We start from the raw sequence: 22,541 nt of genomic DNA on the forward strand, positions 1-22,541 counted from the left end.
TAGAAATCCCATATTACTATCCAAAATACAAGTTAAATATCTTATTCAAATGCTAGTGTCACTTGCAGAACTGAGTTTTGGACAGTCTCAGTGGTAGAAAAATAGAAATTTGTACTTCTAAGTTTCTTTTTACAAATAGCCAAGAACCTTCCAGAACCACATCTAGTGACTACAGTGGGAAAAAACCCCTGCCCAGCAGAGGTTGGGGTAAAAAGCAAAGCAATAATTTATTTTCATGTATAGCTTCTAATTTGGCTTTCTGGAAGTTTCCAGCTTCCAAATATGTTTTTAAATATAGCAGCATCACTGAAAAATGTATGTAGCCCCTTAAGAGATACAATGTTGGGGCGCCTGGGTGGCACAGTCGGTTAAGCGTCCGACTTCAGCCAGGTCACGATCTCGCGGTCCGTGAGTTCGAGCCCCACGTCGGGCTCTGGGCTGATGGCTCAGAGCCTGGAGCCTGTTTCCGATTCTGTGTCTCCCTCTCTCTCTGCCCCTCCCCCGTTCATGCTCTGCCTCTCTCTGTCCCAAAAATAAATAAATGTTGAAAAAAAAATTAAAAAAAAAAAGATACAATGTTAAGTCAGTATTTGAATATGTAGGTTTGGGTTATATTTTCTTCCCTACCCCCAAGTTCATTCAGATATAGTTGACTTAGAACACTGTGTAAGTTTAAAGCATACAGGTGATAATTTGATACACATATATATTGTGAAATGATGACCACAATAAAATTAGTTAACACATCCGTTTATCATCCATCACGTAGCTACCAGTTTCTGTAGTAGAAACATTTAATAACCACTTTCTTAGCATCTCACCCCTTTCCCCTCCCATCAGCCCGTGGCAACCACCATTCCACTCTTTGTTTCTGAGTTTGGCTTTTTTTTTTTTTTTTTTTTAAGATTCCACATATAAGTGAGATAATACAGTATTTGTCTTTCTCCGTCTGACTTATTTCACTTAGAAATACCCTGAGGTCCATCCATGTTGTTGCAAATGGTAGGATTTCCTTCTTCTTCTTTTTTTCTTTTTTTTTTTTTTTTATGGCTGAATGACATTCCACATGTATCTATACTATGCTTTATCCATTCATCTGTCAATGGACACTTAGGTTGTTTCCATGTCTTGGCTATTGTGAATAATACTGGGTGCAGATATCTCTTCAAGATAGTGATTGTATTTCCTTCAGATATTGGGTATGTTTTCTCTTAACGGCCCCCAACCCTTGACCTCCACCTCACCCTGCCACTGCCAGTGATATTGTCCTGATTCTTCCTGTACCCACGAAAGGCTTTGTATGTCCATCTTAGTGTTCCCTGCTTTGAGAAGACAGTGCACCTTCTGCCTAATTTAATTAACTACTTTTTTTTTTTCTTATATCACACTTTGGCATGGTTATCTATTATGGACTCAGAGCCCGACTAAGGAATGGGCCAACCAAGCAGATGTCCAAAATGCTAATTTATGTGAAGCAACAAACATTACTTGAGTGACTGAACATATCTGAAAATGAAAGGAGATTGGGAAAATTGCAATTACCTAAATTCTTCTTCCTAGTCTACTAAGAATAGAAAATGCTCGTTTGTAGCTCCATCTGTGCCAGGCACTGTTCTAAATGTATTAAGTGTATTAACTTCTCTAAATCTCAAAATAACCCTCTGATATAGACAGCATTATTATTGCCATTTTACAGATTTGGAAATTGAGGCACGGAGACGTGAAATAATTGTCCAAAGTCACACAGCTCGAAAGTGCCAGAGCCTTTATCTCTTATGGAGAAACTGTAGATGTTAGATGATACCCACTTTTCTAAGACGTTTTTGAGACTCCCTCACCCCTAGGGTTATGGTTCAGAAACATGTTCATTTAGCTTCTTAACAGGAGGTTGGCCCAGAGAACAGTAAGGGCTTTTGCTGAGGGTGTGTGTAACTGTCTAGGACTAGAAGAAGGAGAAGAGTCTGAGCATAGTTGCCTGCTGCTAGGATCCTTCTTAGTCCTTCCCCCAGGCTCCTCTCAGCCTCTCTTCTAAAATATGTGAACAAAGGATCCAAGAATACAAGTTTGAAGGGGCAAGTGTATTAGCCTTCTTGGGAAGTGAAATTATCAGCCTGCATGAGGGGCCTATATATCTCTGTCAGAGGTGGCCCAGATTGAGTGTATTTTAATGGAATAGGCCTTCTGAAGTGATTTAAAAGGAGAAAGAAGAAAAAGAAGAGAAGAAGCCTCTGAGTGAAAGTGATGTGGGTGCTAGCATCCTGTTCTGATCGTAGGATGGGTCCGGCCCCTTAATCTAGGAGAGTCTCCCTAATCCAGGAGACTCCTGCCAGGAGGCCAGTGGACTTGGTCTGTTTGGTTTTGTCCTGTTGGGAAAGGACCAGGGTTGTTGCTGTATTGTCTCATGTTCAGCCAGAGTTGTTGCTGAAGCAGCAAAATTGTCTTCATCTTTCAATAAGATGCAAGTTGTTCACATCAAGAATCTCACGGAAGCTTGTCTACTTGTAGCCAAGCCATCATTAGGCAAGAGAACACAGAAACAGAGTTTTGTGTTAAGAAGAGCCAGTCTTGCCTGCATTGAGAAACTTGACTCGTGGGGAGTCAACAAACCGATTTTTAGAGATGTACCATTAGAAACGTGCTACAATTAGGTTGTCTGCTTTCAACCCCTGTTCCTTCCAACTTACCCTGCTTTTTGGATAAAAAGCTATTCCTTAAAGTTCTGTTTCTGTTTAGGAAATGATCATGAATACCAGTTGACTATTTAATATACCCTATGGTATATATTTCCAGACTTCCATCAAATGTACTACCCTTTCATCTTCATTCCCAAAAACTCAACTCTGATTCCTAACCAGACAAATGTTTGTTGGTCCCATCAGGGCCAGGTTATCCATAGATGAGGTTACCAATTAGGTAGTATGATTTCAGGTGGGCCCTGTAAGGGTTGTAGTCCCCAGATATTCTCTCATCCACTTGGATGCAGGCTGCAATGTCATTATTAGAATTTATTTATTCAGTCTCAGATTTTCATATTGTTAAGAGTTGCTCCTTCACTAAGAGATATGCATTTCAAACTGTTAGCAGTTTACTCCGGTGTGAAGGATTTTTCCAAGAGCAGGTGTAATGAAAGAAAAGATCCAGAGAACACGAGGAGCTTGAGGTGAAACCATCACCGTATACAGGGCACCGTGTGTGTGTGTGTATATGTGTGTGTGTGTGTGTATGTGTGTGTTTCAGATAGTCTAAAGCAAAACAAAACAAAATCAGTCTATTTTCCAACTTACTCAAAAATCGTAGGTTGATAAATTTCAGTAAACTAATTCACGAAGACCAAGAATCCAGGGGACAGTCTGTAAGCCAGATTGCTCTCTTATTTATGTTCAAAGGGAGGAGTACTTGGCCAGAGAGCTGTGATCTGTTATCTGTGCGAGTTTAGTAACTGGACAGCCTGGACTTTCAAGGATTATACTGAATTTCAAAGAGTCTGTCACATTTTCCCTACAAATACACTCGGATTTGTGGAACTACAGATGTCCGCATGTGGAGATTGTTGAGATACAATATGTGGAAAATGCCAACACTACACTTGGAATAACCCTTTTAGTTATTTATCATCTACTCAGGAAGGCACATCATATACAGAGGTTTGTCTGCTGATCCTAGAGTCAGAGAAGGAGAAATGTTCTTCACTAGGGATGTGGAGAATGCACCATCTTTTTCTTCTATGCTTTCTCTCTTAGAGAAGAGTTCTATGAACCTTGTATCATGCTGTTTCTTAAAATCAAATTCCTTTGTCCTTGACCTTTGCCTGGGATCATGTTCCAGAAAATTCCGATAGTCATTCCTATGCTGTGAATAATCTTATTTCGATCGAATACAATCTCTCTTTCCTATTTCTTGCTAGTTTCACTCATCTATAATTCACAGTAGGTAATAACATTTCACATTCATAAATGCAGGTGTGCAAAGATGTGATTTTTTTTTAAACTGAACTTAATGTAGCTGGTAAGTACCCATTGCTATTAGGTAGGCAAAACCTACAGGATATGAATTCAAACTCATTAATTCACTTCCAGTTAAAAACTGCATCTTTCTGCATCTGTTGACTCAATCCAGAAACTACTCTACTTTACTGTCTTTCCCTGGATGTTATGTACACTTCAAGATGGTTGACTTATTCTGACTTATTGTCCTGGGATCAGATGAGGCTGTCTGGCCCACCTGCTACACTGTCCTCTTTGACCATCTCTGAGATGTAGCGTGTCTCATGTGGTCTTGGTAATGAATTTCTGACCCTGTTACATCTGCTGTAGTTATCTGAGACCCTGGCCTGGACCCCAGATGGCATTCTCATCACCTCAACCCAACAGAACAGATAATTCTGTGCTCTTCTTTGGGGACTGGGGAATTCTTAGCAGCATCACTAATTTTTCCACCCCACGTTGGGGTGCTCACATCGATGTCCTCACTCCCAGATACCTCCCTCAGCTTCCACTGGACTCCCTCAGCTCTTCTCTGAGGCCGTCAGTTCCTCAGGCTACACCCTGGGAGGCCAGGCAATGTGATTTCTCTTCTAGAATGTCGGGTTTCTACCAATGTTTACAGAAATCCATCTCTAAGTGTGAATTCATTCTAAGGTACCAACCAATTATTCCTGACCCTCTGATTCTTTCTTCCCATGAAGAATGAAACTTTGGATGAATCTTTGTAACTTGGGAGTAGGACACTGCTCTTTGATCATTACTCGTAATTCCTTTTTCTGTAGTTCATGCCTTAAAGGGTCTGCTGTCAGTCTTTCCTGCCCTTTGGAGCTTAATAAAGCTCTATTAAAAAATTCTAACTCCTACAGTAGAAGGACTTGCATTGATGGCTACTCTTCCAGCTATTTTCCAAAATGTCTGATTTGGTATGAGAAATCCAGTAATAATTTCTTTGTTTCTGTTTCTGACCTCCCCTGGGGGTGGTGCACACAGAGGAGAATTTGGGTTTTTTTGTGGCTACCATCAATAGGCTAAACTTCCTCTTCCCCTCCTCTCTTTCAAATCTTTTTCCAAGGCTCATTTCCATAAAAGTCACCATAAAATAGATCATTTTGTCACCTCGTATTTCTTATATGCATTGCTTGTTACATTTATTAATTTGCCAAGGTCACTTAATTTAAAGATTGTAGCCCTGTGAAAGGCACAATGCCCTGGATGATTAAGGAGATGGTTTTATTCAGACTATCGCATGAGTGAGACCATTCACTAATAAAGATTATCTCCAAATAGAGGAAGAAAACCTGGGGTTTACAGGTAAACAAAAGAGTCAGGAGGAAGGAAGGACTGGAGAAGGACTGGAGAAGAGGGTGGAGACCATTCTTATCTTGGAATAAGGGAAAGCACGGTAGTCATTTGTGGTTAGCCATTTCCCAGAACACAAAGGAGTGGAGGACTAAAGTTCAACGTTATCAGTCCCCATTTACTGCTCACAAAGAAGACCACTCCCCTTCATTCTATCAGATTACCCAGTTTAAAAAAAAAAAAAAGCCTTTTACAATCTTTTAGTAAAGCAGACAAATGTAAACATAAGCTCTTCTCTGAAAATCTTATAAATAAGCCCATTAAACCTTAGCTAGCGTTGACCAAGGTGAATAAAATTTCCTTTCCGTGAACTTTCTACATCCATTCTGTCATTTTGCCTTAGAACAAAATCACTCTCTTTTTCTTTCACAGAAACGTGTCCTGCCCACCTTGCACGCAAAGGTGTACGTTTCTGCTGCTACCACTCCTGTTAGAGTCTCACTCACATATTATTTACCCTCAGTAACTTGCATTTCACAGAGAAAACTAGGAGGCAGAGAACTGTGAACTGTGTGTCACACACCAATACTTTTCAGCAGATGAGCTGAGCTCATGAATATACATTCCACAGCTTCTCATAGCCATACACATCCTTATAATACAATTGCTCAAAATGAACATGGTCATTGGCAGACTCAAATGCATAGCTCCTCTTTCCCTCTGTAACACATGAAATAAAAGACAAAAAGTCTATACACTTAAAATTATGCTTACATGTTAATGTTTCAGTGTTCCATCTTTGAAATGATCTAGGCATTCAATTAATATCTATTAGTTAACTCAATTTAGTATAAATCTAAGCTTTTGGGCTTCCTAAAGATCTTGGAAATTATCTTCCTGCTGACATACTCTAAAACATAATGACTATTAAAATAAAGTTTGTTATTACAATGACTTTATTTGGTTAAACACAAATGTACAATTTTTCATATTTTAAACATTAACAATCTTAAATATTACTGGTACTGGCTTAATCAATCAGTAAACCTGTGTGAGTTCATGTAGGACACTTCCAAGTGGAACAAAAATCTATGTACGTATTATTCTTAACCCTAATCAGAGAAGACATGCTGTTTCTTTTAAACCAAAAATATTAAACCAGTCTTGTTTGCCAGAGCTTTATCTAAATTATGTGAACTTCAATTCCTAAAGCATATCCAAGTTGGTTTCTATAAAGATAATTTTTTAAATGTTTATTTATTTTTGAGAGAGAGACAAAGTGCGAGTGGGGGAGGGGCAGAGAACGAGAGAGACACAGAATGGGAAGCAGGCTCAGCACAGAGCCTGACGCGGGGCTCGGACCCACAAACCATAAGATCATGACCTGAGCCAAAGTCCGGCGCTTAACCGACTGAGCCACCCAGGCGCCCCTATAAAGATAATTTTTAATTCTAGCACATTAAAGTATTTGAGACTCAATTTCCTTAGCTCTGGAAATATTAGGAATATTCAATGTACATAAGTGCTAACTTACTGCTAAGCCATCAGAATCGAGCTCCTTTAAGAAATTTTATTTATAATCTGATTTAGTAATACCATCTTTAGGTAGAGAAATATTACATATCACACAATGAAAGATAAAAGCCTTTCTGAATTACAGATGCATAATCCTACAGGCATAGAGAGACTTTGTAGCTTCAATTCTAAAATTTCAGCTATGAGTCAAGCATAAACACATAATTACAAAACTCACTGGTTCATGTCAACGAGCTGTTTTCTTCACAGTGGGTATGAATCTTTAATTTATTTGAGCTCTACAGGTAGACAAAGAAAAGACTAACAAACCAGATTATTTGTTGTCTCTCACCCCAGAGAAGGATCTCTATAAACCATTGACCTGTTTACAGAGATCACCAAATGGTCAAAACATGAAACCAAAGAAGCCAGAACCAGAAATCACTTAATACTCAAAAGGAATCGAAGTCAAATTCTTGCCATACTTCCAATGGACAGGAGTGCAGAAGAAGGCATCAGTCAGACTCACTGGCCTCTTGTTCTGGGTGAAGCAAACGAGGATATAAAAGCAGGGTGCATAACTATCCAAGGACATGGCACCCAACTATGAAAAACCAATGTACTACAAAACTAAAGACATGATTTTTTTTCCAAGCTATTGCAATAGGGATAACTGTCATTAATGAGGAACATTTCAAAGATGTTCTGGAGAGAAAATCTGTGAGGAAATGTGGGGTTTAATAGAGGTGAGTGAGTGAAGGAGTCAGGAGGAGAGATGGACAGTAGGTCTTATGGGATTCATGAGGTCAGGACGTTCTTATCTTGGAATATGCAAAGGCAGCATGGTCCTTTGTGGTTAGCCACTTCCCAGAATATAAAGGAATGGGAAGATTGCTTGACTGTCCAACCCCGGGGCTCAGATAAAGTTCAATACTATCACCACCTCATCTTCTGGTAGATCTAAACTGGTATGGGGGTTTAGGGATTAGGATGGGTGTGAGGGGGCAGAGCTATGTGATTTGGAAACAACACTCAAGTGATTTTGATTACAATACCTCCTGATGAAAATCTCATCCTGTAATTTCCCTCAGGTCAGAAACACATGGTCATCCCCCTTTGTGACAGTGGGAAAGTTATTGAATTTCCTTCCACATCTCTCTCCTAGTCAGCAAAATTAGAAGGTTGTAAACAAACAAGCACAGTGATGTTCACTGTGTATTTATCCAAAGGAATAAAAGGTTGAAAACAACCTAAATGTGTGTCAGTGGGGTAATGAATATCTAAAATGTTTTGTATTCGCATGGGATACAGCATGGCAGTTTAGATATCTTAATTTGATTTACATACATCATCACAAATAGATCTTAAATTTATAATGTTAAATAATGCAGAGAATACCAGCAGCGTATTACTTACATAAATGTAAACTCACAATTCAGAAATAATACTATGTATAGTGAGTGTAAATATATACATATAACTGAGAAACCATTTTTAAAATAGATGGGAGCTGGGCCGGCCAATTCCTAGCCACTAGCCACATATGGCAAGCAAGCACTTGGAATTCCACTAATCTGAATGGAGATGTGTTATACCTATAAACTGCATACTGGTTTTGAAGACTTATTTTATCTAATTTTTAATTTTTTTTAATGTTTATTTATGACAGAGAGAAAGAGAGAGAGAGAGACAGAGTGTGAGCAGGGAAGGGGCAGAGAGAGAGAGAGAGAGAGAGAGAGGGAGACACAGAATCCAAAGCAGGTTCCAGGCTCCGAGCTGTCAACACAGAGCGCCATGTGGGGCTCAAACTCGGGAACCGTGAGATCATGACCTGAGCTGAAGTCAGACACTTAACTAACTGGGCCACCCAGGAACCCCTTGAAGACTTATTTTTAAAAAAACAAGTAAAAATAGCACATTAAAATTGTTTTATGTGGATTTCCTATTGAAATGATATTGGGATATATTGGGTAATAATTTAAGATATATTATTAAAATTAATTCCACTTTTTTGTATTTTTTTTCTTTTTAAAATTTGACTTGTAGACATTTAAAATTACATTTGTGGGGGTGCCTGGGTGGCTCAGTCAGTTAAGCATCTGACCTAGGCTTAGGTCATGATCTTGCAGTTTGTGGGTTTGAGCCCTGTGTCGGGCTCTGTGCTGACCGCTCAGAGCCTGAAGCCTGCTTCGGATTCTGTGTCTCCCTCTCTCTCTCTCTGCCCCTCCCCCGCTCACACTCTGTCTCTCTCTCTCAAAAATAAATAAACATTAAAATAATAATAAAATTACATATGTGGCTCACATTATATTTCTAGCAGACAGTACTGGACTAGAAATTTACATCTCAAGCCCAGCACTGGTTACTCCCAGGAGAAGGGGAAGCAAGAATCCCTTGGGGTGATATTTAACAAGGTCTTTCTTTCAGTAAGTTTAATTGTATTAAAGATAAATTGGGATGAGCACTGGGTGTTGTATGGAAACCAATCTGACAATAAACTTCATATATTGAAAAAAAAAGATAAATAGACTTAGAAGCACATATGAAAAAAAATTGCTAATTCTGAAGTATGAGAGTAAAGATGATTGCTATTCATGCCATTTTGTCTATGATGTCATTTTAATTTCTAAAGAGAAAAAAAAATGTTGGACTAAGTCTCCAAAATCTTGCATAGCTCCCACTTCTATGTTTGACTAGATAAAAAGAACAGTGCACTGAAGTTTATTCAAAACTAGCTATGTAGCCTTAGGTAAGTCACCTAATACTTTTGTCCCTCATTTTTCTTTTCTATAAAATTGAGTGGTTGAAGAGAATCTTCAAAATCTCAAAAAACCCTGGTTTATTCTTTGTGCATGATTACAGGAGCCTTGCCTGGCAAATATGTAATAAGTTATTGTGAAAATCCTTGTGTTTGTCAAAACAAATGTTTTTAATAGTGGCCATGACATTGACCTACCATATTCCGTCTAACTAGCTTGACGGATTTGGTATAAGCGTGATTTAATCACCCTGAAAATGTTGGGTTCTTTTTCATTTCTTTATTTTTCTGCAAAGAAATTTGCATCAGGAAACTCAGTGCACAGACTAGTCTGCAGAAGTTGTTGATATTATGTTAATGCCATATAATGTTGATGACAGTACTTAGGGGTAAGTATGTATTCACCTTTCCCTTGACTCTCCCTAAAGTATTTGGGCATGGCTAAACGTTTGAAAAAGATGCTTTCACGTATGTATTGACTAAAGAAATGTATAGTATCATTGCTTATTATTGTTTTTAAGCTGTTTCAAAACACAGGTAGGCTCTCCTTATGTGTAATAATTATTTTTCTTTATAATATGTCTTTCCCAAAGCTACTAATTATAGCTTCATATCTAAATGGGAGAGAGAGAAAATGACACCTCCCGCTTTTGTTGCTTTTTCTCCTTATATTTCCTAATTAATCACTTTTTCTTATTTTTATTTATTCTTTTCTATTTTTTAAAGTTTATTTATTTATTTTGAGAGAGACAGAGGGAGCATGAGTGGGACAGGGGCAGAAGGAGAGGGAGAGAGGGAGAATCCTATGTGGGCTCCGTGCAATGTGCAGAGCATCACGCAGGGCTTGAACTCACAAAACTGTGAGATCATGACCTGAACTGAAATCAAGAGTCAGATGCTTAACCGACTGAGCCACCCAGGCACCCACATTCTTTACTGTTTAATGAGTATTCGGCTTGGCGATACTGGGTCACTGTTCAAAGGTATGTAAATATGAAAGCTAGACAAGAGTAGAAAACTTAAATACAGCTCATCTTATAATAATTTTTATCAAAATATGTTCAAAGGAGACTATCTGGCAAGATGCGGAGTCTATGTCTTCTGGGCAGTTCACACAAAAAGTAAAGAATAACTTTTTGTTAAGAGCTCTAAGACAAGTTTATCTTTTTAACAGACAGAAAATCAAATTATAACTTTTCATAAATATATTTGACAGTAAAGAATACACAGAAAAATTTTCTTGTGGATAAATCCATCAATACCAACGCAACTTTCATAAAAATTTTAGGACATTTTATTTCTTCTTTTCAGACTCAGGTATTACAAAGCAAGGGAAATAAAAGTATCTTCTCTGTAAACTTTCTACACCTTTTTGCATCCATGTAATATTTGTCTTTTACCATCCTCTTCAGGTTTTGAATTCTGGAATAACCATATAATTTAAGGAAAAAAGTATATATATGTGTGTGTGTGTGTGTGTGTGTGTGTAAGTATATATAAGTATATATATGGAGGGTTTTTTCTTAAATATATATATATACACTTAAATATATAAATAATATGTATTTATATATTAATATACATTTATATATTAATATAATAAATATAACTATATAAATAAATATATATTTAAGTAATAAATATATATTCTTAAATATATAAACATATATACATATACTTAATGTTAATTACTTCGAGAGAGTGTGAGAGTGAGTGCACAAGTGGGGAGGAGCAGAAAGAGAGGAAGAAAGAGAATTCCAGGCAGGCTCTGCATAAGGCTTAATCCCACAACCGTGAGATCATGACCTGAGCTGAAATCAAGAATCCGAGGTTTAATAGACTGAGCCACCCAGGTGCCCCAAAACTCTTTATCTTGATAAACAAAAACACAGTCCATTACTTTGCCTACAGGGGTAAATAAGAGCTGTCTGTCATATATAAGCATTTTGGCGAACTAGCAAAGCTCATGAATACACATAACACACATTTCACAGCCAATACTTCCCTTCTACCTGTTCCTACGGTGGAAAAACTAAACATATTTTTTAATGTGACCCAAAGATATAGGAATTCCACATCGCACAAACACAGAAGCAAAGTATATACACTTACAATTATGTCTAATATCTGCACTTTAAAAAAATTTTTTTAAGATTGTATTTATTTTTGAGACAGAGAGAGACAGAGCATGAACGGGGGAGGGGCAGAGAGAGAGGGAGACACAGAATCCGAAGCAGGCTCCGAGCCATCAGCCCAGAGCCCGACGCGAGGCTCGAACTCACGGACCGCGAGACCGTGACCTGGCTGAAGTCGGACGCTTAACCGACTGCGCCACCCAGGTGCCCCAATTGTGGAATATTTCAAACATATACAATGTGGAAAAGATAGTATAATATCTATGTACCATCACTGAGCTTTGGAAATTATCATGACAATATTCTTTCACCTAAATCCACACCCACTTTCCCCTACCCTCTTGATTATTTTGAAGGAAATCTTATACATGATATTTCATTGTTCTTCATATGTCATATCTCAGTGTGTATCTGAAAAAAATAATTCTTTAAACACACACACACACACACACACACACACACACACACACACTAACATTACTGAATCCTACCTCTGCCCCTATAATTTGCCAGGTACTGTATCATCAAGTATCCAGCAGCCTTTAAAGGTCACTAATGGGGCTTCAACTATGTCTTATACACAGTTTGTTTGGATCAGAATTTAAGCCAGGTCCACACATTACATTTGGTTGATACATCTCTAGTCTCATTGAATCTATAGATTCATCTTCTATTTCTTTTTTTTTTCTTTTCCCTTTTATTTGTTGAAGAAACTGAGTCATTGATCCTTTAAATTTTTCCATATTCTGGATTTTGTTTAATATAGTTCCCCTCGATTTTCTATAAACTAGTAATTATAGCTAGATATTTGATTAGATTCAGTTTGGATTTATTGGCAAGAATTCTTCAAAGTTAAATTGTGTTCTTCCATCAGGATGTGCTTTGTCCGCTTTTTTTTTTTTTTTTTGTCCTGCTAAAACCGATCAGTGGGTTCAGATGTCTGCTTGAAACTCTCATTATTAAGCTACCTTTTAGCTCTTTATCTAATGATTTTAAGTTGATCAATGCTAAATACATTATTTCATTAAGGATTGCAAAATGGTGGTACTCTAACATACCTTTACGATTTATTAGCTGGAATAGTTCTATTAGGAATAAGGGGTTTTGAACAAGGAAGTGACGTAATCAAAGTTGTGCCTTAGGAGAATAAATCTGATGTTGGTATGAAAAATGAGTAGAAAGATGAGGTACTAGGGACAAAGGTAGAATTCAGGATTCTTACGAGTCGTCGCTGTAAGGGGCAATGGGTGATGTGAAAAAGGTACACAGGAAGGACGAAACTGACAAAAGAAATTAGAGCTGGCCACTGGCGGACCAGTGAGAAGGAAGCTGGTACCTGGAGAGGTGTCGGTGCCACCAACAGTGACAGGGAGGACTAGCAGTTTGGAGAGGGGAGAGACAGTGCATATAACTGAGTCTGTTTTCATCTCTGTTAACACAGGCCCTCTCCCCCGCTGCATTTTCTGTTGCTTTGGGCAGTCTGATTTTTAAGAGCTGCGCGGTGATTTCTGTCAATTCCCTCAGGGACCTCCTTCATGATCTAATATTTCTCACCATCTGGAAGTGGAAAGATTTCCAACATCTAACCAGAATTTTTATTCTCTGCTTTTTCCTCTCTGAGCTGCAAACACAATCATTTCGGGGGTTTATGGCTCGGCATTTTGATCTTTTCAAGTTTGAGGGACCCCTATGATGACTCAGCTAATTTGGAATTCAGAAGGTTGTCTCCGAGGGTCTTTTAAATATATAAACAAGGGCCTTTTATTCCATTCCACTGCCCCTACTTAACCTTTTTTTCTACCCCCTTAAAAGATTCTTCTCCCTCCTGTGTTCTTCAATTACTGAGCTGTCACTTCCAAGCTTGGCTTCCTGCTCAAGTAACCTATGCGGACAGTATTTAGTTCTGTGGGTCTTTGCCCATAAATCACTCTCCTTACTTTCTAATCATATACGTTCCTGTTCTTTTAACTCCCTTGAGTTAATCTATATTGTTCTGGCATCAGTGTGCCCAGCCTTATATTCAGGATTCCTGAGCACTTATCAGAGACACTGAAAAAGAGATTTTTTTTTTCTTTTTCCTCCATTTGATCACTGTTCCATTGGCCTCTGTTGCATCGCTTGCCAATCCATTAATTCTTTAATGTTTATCAGTCTTCTTCCCTGATAGTGGGAAAGTCACACTCAACCTAAGAGCAGAGAATTCAGAAATGAAGAAGGAGTTTACGCCTGCTTTATTCTGTTTGTACCGCTGCTTGGTTGAGACATTCAATTCACAGAAATGTCATTCCAGTTGGATCACAACATAAATAATAGACATTTTTTCTTAAATGCTGGATAGACATTGAATTTTTTTTTAAGTGGAACCTTTGAAGTTACAATAGTGGAGCTGGATACATAAAATTCTTATTTAGAGACTCTCTTGAAAAGAAACCCTTTTTAATAATGAATAATAAATCCCAAACCAATCTATCTAACCAATCTACCAATGCACATTGAATTTTATTTAAATGGGATGGGAGTCTGGAAGACAGCCCTATTTTTATTTCTAATATCTTTTTTTTTTAAGTAACATTCAAACCATAGCGGAGTATGAATTAATGCCCATCCGTGGGATTTTTAACAATGAAGGACAGAGCATGAAATAAATTGGCTACTTACCTTTCACGGGACATCGCTGCTTTTGAAGAGGAAAAGTATCAATAGCATGGTAGACGTGGCTTACGTTTTCACGCAGTCAGTGTGGTGCCCTGTCCTTTGTCCCTCACAACTAGCAGAGAAAGGCAGTCACTGAGAAAGATGGCTTTTATTATTTGGAACTGGCCCAGAGCTCAGAAATGGTGAGGAATTATGGGACGTATTTCATGATTGCTCAAACTGTGAAGGAACAATTTGTGTGTCATCATAACCATCTTTGGGGGAGTCTATAAAATAGACTGAGTAACCTTTGAAACCTCTGAAAAAAATGTGGTGGCCCCTTCTATCCCACAATCTCTGAGAGAAGCCAGACCATCCACAGCAGTTTACAGCTAAAAGCTCAGCCCATGGGATGCGTCAGGCGGGAGCTGGCCCCACCTGACCTCTGGGATGGAGATGGGACACTGTGTCTCTAGTTCCTGTTTGGGACAATCAACATGTTACAATGAGTCAGATCGTAGAACAAACACTGAGTCAAGGTTTTCTGTACACCCGGCCAAGTGAGGCCACCACCGAGGCAGCAGGGCTGATCTGAAGCCTCACGTGCTGTGTGCAGCACCCTGGTGTTCAAAGCTGGAAGTCTTGCTGATGCGTGGTTGAGTCCACTATAATTTGTGCCCTGTTAATATTTTGGAAATCACCCAGGGAAAGCACTCCTTGCCAAGGTCACAGGAGAATGCATGCTCAAAGTTAGAGTAACCTCTGAACTATCCAGTTCTGCTCATTCAAAAAGATACTTGACGGGCACCTGGCTGGGTCGGCCAGAGAGCATGCAACTCTTGATCTGGAGGCTGTGCATTTGAGCTGCACGTTGGGTGTAGAGATTACTTTAAAAAAAAAAAAGATATTTGAGTGTTCTTAAATTAGACTTCAGAACTTCCACTTTATAATATATGTGTATATAGTTCTTAATTTACCTAAGCTCTCTAGAGTTGACTGACCCAGTTAATGAAGAGCAGTTATTTGGTTGGTGGGGAATTCATTTTTCTGCCTGGTATGTGTTAGTAAGTTGTGAACCTAACTAGGTGATCTTTCTGAAATGTGTGCTGGGTGGCTCATGTTTTTCTTGCTAAATCCAAAGTTGAACAGGGCCATATGTAAGATGAGAAGCTCCAAACAGGTCTTATAGAATGAAACGTCCCACCCCCTATCCATTGAAATCCAGTGAAATCTGGCTAAAATGCACCCCCCAGGAAGCCGATAAGGGGTGAAGAAATCTCTTGAGGAGAGTGCATGGAGGAGTAGATAATATGTTGTGAACAAGTAGCAATGGGTGGTTTTAGCTCCATCTTGTTGCTGGAAATCAGGAAGGAGGGAGACACTATGAGGTGGGGCCATTTTCCTCTCATCCTTTCCCGTGCTTGTCACTTCAGATCTCCACCAGATTGTCCCACAGAACCCAAGGCTATTTCCCTGATTTGCCACTAGAAACCCATACTGAAAGCATAGAAAAACTCCTGTTCCTTGAGTGAGAAACCTCCAACAGCCCAGCTATTCTCTCCCTTGAAATAAACTTTCCAACTCAATCGCTGACCGATAATGATTGATTTTACCCTTATCCTACTTGCTTTTTTCTGAGATGATAAGCCCTATGAGGCTGAATCTGAAACTCTCACAAAATCCGCTCATCCTTCAGTCTTAAAGGCCTAAATGAATTGAAGACATGAGAGGATCATGTGAGTAACCCAGATGATGACTTTGTGGTTAGGCCAGGAATGGTGGTATGGGATGTATCATAGAACCCTAAAGGGGCGGGGGGGAGGAAAAGATCAGATTAGTGGCCTGAGTGTTAATTTTGCTTTTCATAGTGTAGCTGGACAAAAAGCCCATGATGAGAAGGATGGCCTTCCAGGGCTTTTCATGACCTGCTTAGCAAAATGGTCTGGAAATACAGTCTGGCCCCAGCAGGTACCTGTTAAAAAGATACCCCAGAGTCTGAAAATGCCAGAAATATGTTAAGTTCGTGACTCATCAGTAATGAACTGCAGAGACAATTAGCCAAATTCATCTAATTTGTTGAAATTCACAGCTCGGATTTTAATTTGCAAGTAGAGTATAGCTGCCGCTGGGCTGCCTTTCGGTGTCTGTGAAACCTTTAGCATAATCTCTTCTCTGTAATAATTTTGAGAGCACTGTGTTGAGACGAAAGGCCTGCCATTTCAGTGGGCGGTTGCATTCCATGCTCAATACTGTGCTCATAAAATAATGGAAGATCCAGGCAAACAAAAGGACCCTGCAGACCACTGGGAATAGCTTCACTCCATCTGAGAGTGACCACGTCGGGCCACGTTGGGTTAAAATGCAGTGCAGACATTCAGTTAGGTTACTGGCAAGCGATGCTTGTGCGTTAGGACCTACACTATCCACGCTACAAAATGACAAGTTCTCCAAGGCTCAGCCGTGACACCTCAGAAGAAGCATTCTTCTTTGAAAATGTACTCTCTTAGCATTGCTTTTGCCTTTCTCTGTAATTCTTTTGGAAGTTTCAGCACCACGCAAATAATCACTATGTAAGGGAAAAGGCAAGGCAAATTGTATTTTTTTCCTTATGTTAAATATAAAAAGGGAGATTCTTCATGTTCTAAGAAACCAAACTGTATATTACTATCTTTGTTTCAGTCATTTTTTTATTTTTCACATTTAATTTTAAAGCCAGTATAGTTGACATGCAATGATATATTAGTTTCGGGTGTACATTACAGTGATTCTATAGAATCTATAGATTATTCTATACATTAGTAAACTGCTCGTCATGGTTAAGTGTAGTCTCGTAAATGTACACCTGGGTGAAGGGGTTTTCAGTCATTTCGAACAATTCTCAAGATCTTGCTTGGTGTGACCCTTGAAGTTTCCCTCCATGTACAGACTTTTTATAATATAAATTTATAATATAAACTTTTTAGAATATAAAACTTTTTATAAATACAATATAATATAAAGAGTTAAGGTTTTGATGGCTGCTAGCCACAAGATCATAAGATAATTTTTGCCTCTTTCTTACAGGTTACGTATATGTATGTTTTTGCATTTTGTTTGTTTGTGTTTGTGTAGGGTTTCATTTATATGACTTTATAGGTACACAAATATCCAGACCAGTATGACGTAAAATGTGTTCTCCACCCCTCTCAATCTGTTGCATATGCCCCTAGGTCAATTCGGCCACAAAACCACCAGGTTTTTAAAAAATATACTGGTTGCACCAACAGTGAGGAATAGGTGTTATAAATATAAGGTTTCCCTCAACGAAATTATCAGGTAATTTGTAAAATTAAAGCAAGTGTCAGACCAAATTCTCACACACAGATCATCATTTACCAGCAAACAGGCAACCTAACAATTCACAGAACCGCAGAGTAAGGTACCAATGGTCCCAGCTTGCTCAGGATTGTCCTCGGTCCAGGCAGCATGGAACTCATCAGTCCAGGAAACTTCTCAGTCCCAAGCAAACCAGGACCTTCGGTCCTCCTAGATATCCTCTCTCCTTTTAGATGCCCTGACCACACCCTGAATGACCGATTTACTTGTGGCTGATGAAAGAATTCTGAAGCGAGATTCATCAAGCTTATAACTGACTCGTCTGGATGCAGGACAACTTGAGAATACAGGCTCAGGTGCCCTTTTCAAGGGTAAATTTAAAGAATCTGCAATATTCCTGTACCCTTCTTATGCAAATGTGGAGTGTCCCTAAACTATTTTAGCCTAACCATGAAGCTTGAAAACCATTCGTCATGGAGAACTTATTTCTGGCACCTATTATGCTAGGTGATTAGTCATTACTTTAACCAAAGAAATCCATTTCTAATACTCAGTTGTTCTATTTCAAAAAACCTGTACTATTGATCACCAGAGCGGTTGTAGCTTCCGGTTTTCTGGTTACAAGTTTGCTGACTGCCGAGAGGGTGGATTAAAACTGACACTGTGCATTTACATGACACTGTATACGATCAAATATTTTAGGGTAAAGAACAGTTATCAAAATATCTCATGTGTCAAGAAAACTGAAGGAAACCTGTAGACTGAAAAACTTAGGAAAGCATGCTTTCTAAGAACAGGAAATCTGAAAAACACTTTGCTAATGACTTTTTCAGAACATCGAGGTTATCTCTGTAACAATATCAAACTTCAACAAAAAGAAAGTGAAGACCCTTTCCCTGGAAGTTATGTGATTAAAGTAAAATGCACGCCATTCTAGTAAAAAGTCGACCTACTAGACAAAGTTTGGGGACCAGGACTTGAATTGGAGTCCTTTCCTTACCTCTTGGCAAGCTCTTTACCTTGGACAAGTTAACTTCAGTTTTTTTGCGGGGCACGTATTTCTTTTGTCATAACAAGTAGTTGATCTATAAGTCTCTTCTAAAGTCGAGATTATAATTCTAAGCGTTTGAATTTTTCATTTGAACTTTGAAGGAGATCATGAGCTTCTCTCGTGTTTTGCCAGTGTTAAGTAGAAATTTGGCTGACCTTCCTGCTGTTAGCTCTTCAACCACCGTCTTTGATGTCATTGGAAATGGCAGATGATTTCTCTGAGACAGGAATATAGCTATGAACATAGGGGTGTTTTGCAGATGCCACACATCTTTAAGTTGTCTGAGTCCTTTTGACTCCTAGGAATAGTGAGCATATCTTGGCCATTGAAAGAACCTCATACAAACATTCTCAGTGTGTGTTTACTTCATATTCAAAGACAATGCCCTAAATAGTCATTCTCTAGGAATGCAGATCTTACAGCTTTGGCATTAAATTTCTCTAAATGGAATTTTCTGTACAGATAAAGCACAAAACACAGCAAGCTTTGACTCTGAGGACATTTCCTTTGATAAAACACCCTCAAAAAAGTCTATGGGAATGATATTATTTAGCCCCTTGTTTACACGAGAGCAATGATCTTGACAATGCAAGGTGAAGCTATCCAGACCAATTTTTTTAAGAATGTTTCAGCTGATTTCTCAAACTGAGTGCTGCCTCATTCTGACATCTAAATCAAGTGTGGCTGCACACTTCAGGGCACAAATTAGAGAACTGGCACCAGACTACAGCAGTTAGACTGCCGGAGGATCGATACAGGCCATTTAAGCACCAGGGCCGACTATGTTTCATTTTTGACACTCAAGTTTATGCTTATTGAGTGGGGGAGCTTTAACTCCACAGCAGCAATAAACTCATTAGGAAGTGTCAGCTGGGATTACAGTGCACGTTAAATAAATACCACCGGTGCTAAGACACAGTCTTCATTAACTCTTTAGTCGAGTATCGGAATGTGAAAGCAGTCTAAACCGTTTTGGGTATGGCAGGCTTCGAGAACAATTTCTCTCTCTCATAGACTTGTCACGGTGCTTGAATTCCAATATTAGGAAAGAATGTCTCTGAATTTAGTAGACTTTTCTCTTCTCTAGAAACTTCTAACAAGATGATATGCCAACTAACACCTTTAAGAGGATTTGCTCAATGTGGTCTGAAAGCCAGCTCTTGGAATGAAAGTCTAATGAGGCATCTGGGAAACCTGCATTGGACAAACAGACCGACAGAAGGTGGTTTTAAAGAAGTATGATCTCTCCCTCAGAGCACATTCTTCAAAAGAGATGCTTTACCACAAGCTTTAAAGGCAATAGATTGATCTAACCCCTGGTAAGGCAACGATGAATGCAGTCAGAGGAAGCAAAAGGCTGGAGAGCAAATGCTGCAGAACTGCCCTGTGTGGACTGTACTTGTGTTCCTTCTGATCGATGGCTCAGCTCGGCCCCACCCCGGGTGCCCAGTCCCAGTCCTCACTTTTCCTGGCTACGTCTTTTTGATCCACAAGCGAAATGGGGGTCACTGCAGAGGAAAGTGGTTGTTGCCCGAGACGAGCCTTGCCTGACACATTACCTCCACGAGTACTGCTTATTTTCCCATCCACAATGTTCCAGAGGAGTCCACGGAGAGCCACCTATAGCCTTGACTTTAGCCTCTGGGCCAAAATAAGTAAATCTCCCTCTTCTGAGTGGGAAATCTGTTAGTATTTGTTGGTTACCTCTTAATCAATAGCTCCAAAATGTGACCCAGATTATCTTTTGTGCTCTATCTTTGCCAGATGGAACTCTTCATCTGCCTCTTTCCAGCCAGTTGTCCTCTCCTGCCTGTTTCCTCAAACGTCCTGCCCGTTTTCTCAGAACTGTTGTTAATTATATCAAAATATATCTTACAACAGAGAACACTTATAAATATCGTTGGTCTTGTCGACTTCTTCATGTAGTTCACGTAAAACGCCTTAGAATTCTGGCAGGATCTGCAGCTTGGGGGCCCTCTGTGTCTTTCTCTATCGTGTTTTCCTAAGACAAATTAGAAAGCTGGGTCATTAGGACAAAAGCAAGTTGTCTCATTATCCAGATTTTATTTCTATAACCAAGTGATTACCAAGAATCTACTAGGGGCCTAGAGAATGTGCCTGCTGAGCTCTGGGCTTCAGCCTTACTACTGAAGAATAATTCAAAGCACTCTTCTGGTGATAGTGTGCATGAAAACTTTGAAATATTTAACTGTCTCCCATAATTAATTGACCTGGAACATATCCCTTGTTCAATAAAAAAGTACTGAATTCTAATGAAAAAAGAATGAAGCCACTTACTAAAATGTTAATACATGTGAAGCACTTGGAAGAGAGCTGGTCCATAGTAAGTGCTTGGGGTGATTATTCTCCATTTGACCCCCGGCAACCCCCTGCCTCCCACTACTCATTCTCCCACCTTCTTCCTCCTGGTCCCTTTCCAGGAAAGAAAGGACGACATCACGCAGGTTCCCTTGCCTGCCAGCTTCAGTTTGGGGCCAGCCAATGGGAGGAAGCGTCCAGAAAGCAGAAGGTAGGAAGAGAGAGAGAGAATGGAGAATTTCCTTCCTGCCCTCCTCTACTCACTTCTCTGGCAGTAACCCAGTCCCTCCATTATGAAACTCCACCTGGCGGCCCTTCCTTCGCTGCTGCAGTGACCCCGTTTGCTCCCCTTGTCTCTGCAGCCCAGAAAGGTTAATGTCTTCCCTCTGTTTCTGCTCCCTGAGTGCGTGAACATCCCATTTTTGTTTCCTTAACTCTGCCCAAATCTCTGTAAGTAGTCCCTTCATTAAAATCTACTCACTTAAAGCAGTGGTTCTCGGCTCTTACTGCACATTATCATCACCAAGGGAGCTTTTGAAAACTACAAATGCCTGGGCCCCTATCCCCAGAGATTGATGTAACAGGCCTGGGTTGGGGCCTGGGCGCTTGTGTTGTTTAAGACCTCTGCAGGTAATGAAGCCAGAGTTGAGAACCGCTTATTGAAACCATGTGAGTGAATTGTTTCCTGCCAAGACTTCAACAGATAAAGCACTCAGTGAATGTTACTGATTGTTATTACAACTACTAACACAACCCCCTTTATTTCTACTAGACTAATATTAATAGTTCTCCCCAATTTACAGACGAGGAAACCTATACACGGAGGTTAAGTAACATTCTGAAAATCACCTGATTTCTAAATGGCAGAGTTAGAATTCAGTTTATTTGGACCAAAAGCTCACGCTTGTTCCACTATGACTGTCAAGACCAGAGTTTCTCAAATTTTAATGTGCATGTGAAATGCTTTGGGATCCTGTTAAGATGCCAAGACTATTGGCCCGAGGACCTCACTTTAAGGATCAAAGGTATAAACAACTATATGTCACCTTCTCCTTTCTTCAAACCTTCAAAAATTTCTCCCCTCTCCTTATAATGTTGACCTGATAACCTTGCTTCTTACTTCACTCAGAAAACAGAGGCATTCAAAAGACTCACATGACCACCTCTACCCACTAATCCACATCTGCCCCCACCTACTCTGTCTACCTATAACCACAGATGGAAGACCTATGCTCCCATCCAAACTAATCCATCCTGTGCCCCACATCTCAACGACTTTCATTTACCCCAGGGACTCCTTTAGGAATCCTCTCTTCTTCATTGCATCATTTCCCCCCGCCTCTGTCCTGGATTTTTCCATCAGCATGGCATGTAAACATCATTATTTCTCTTAGGAAACAAAAAACTTATTTTGATTCCATTCCCCCCAATTTTTGTACTTATTTGCAAAGAAATTACACAGGCTCTCCACATCTATTGTCACCAGCCATATTCTCATTCTTACACAGCCTATTCAAGGTCACCAATGAGAC

General features: G+C 39.5%; 1 long non-coding RNA gene across 5 annotated transcripts in view; it reads right to left on the minus strand.

Annotated features, from left to right (window-relative positions):
• Positions 1–22,541, minus strand: part of LOC102899518 — a 280,549-nt gene that overhangs the window by 23,541 nt on the left and 234,467 nt on the right. For all 5 annotated transcript variants that reach the window (XR_006596442.1, XR_002741653.2, XR_002741652.2 and 2 more), the window contains one exon: positions 14,349–20,692. This is a non-coding gene — a long non-coding RNA (uncharacterized LOC102899518). The remainder of the gene's footprint in view (positions 1–14,348; positions 20,693–22,541) is intronic.

Source organism: Felis catus, chromosome B1 (assembly GCF_018350175.1).
Source record: "Felis catus isolate Fca126 chromosome B1, F.catus_Fca126_mat1.0, whole genome shotgun sequence".
NCBI lineage: Eukaryota > Metazoa > Chordata > Mammalia > Carnivora > Felidae > Felis > Felis catus.